Raw genomic sequence first — 664 nt, forward strand, 5'->3', positions numbered from 1 at the left:
GCTCCGCTCAGTTGCCGGCAGGAGACGCGAGCTTGTGCAATCCGCAGCCGATATTTCTGTGCTTATTTCAAAGGCGCTGCACCCCAGCAGAGAGGGGCCGTGGCTGGGTGGTTATTTAGTAACGTGCTTTGGCATTTGCTTAAATAAAATGCGATAGTTCCTGGCCTCCGGGCTGGTGTCTTGCCTCCTGAGTACGAACCGAGCTTCGTTCCTAGCGCCTGCAAAATCTGCCCTTGCTGATGCCGAGGCTCTGCCCGGACCCGTGCTGCGGCGCCTGCAGGACCTTCCCTCAAAGCTGCAGGTGTCGCTTCACGCTGCTCCACCCCGGCTTTCCACGTCTGCTGCCACGAGCCTTGCTTTTCCTTTTCCTTCTCTTTTCCTGTGGAAGCGCAGGTATCTGAGCCGTAGGTGCGGGCACGTCTTCGGCAAAGCCAAGCCCAAACGGCCCTGTCACATCTCCGTGCGTTTGCATCCCTGCGGCAGCGCTCGTGGCACGGGGCAGGCAGGCTCCCAGGTGCTGCTCCCGCTCCCAGGAGCCCCCATCCCAACAGATCCGCCGCTGGGTGAGTGCAGGAAAGGGGTGGAAACGCTCTCTGCTCCACCGAAGGAGGGGCAGCGGGGGAAGCAGAAGCATCGGGGATTTTATGACTAACGCAGCTCCCCG

Source organism: Egretta garzetta, unplaced genomic scaffold, assembly GCF_000687185.1.
Source record: "Egretta garzetta isolate BGI_Z169 unplaced genomic scaffold, ASM68718v1 scaffold452, whole genome shotgun sequence".
Classification (NCBI taxonomy): domain Eukaryota; kingdom Metazoa; phylum Chordata; class Aves; order Pelecaniformes; family Ardeidae; genus Egretta; species Egretta garzetta.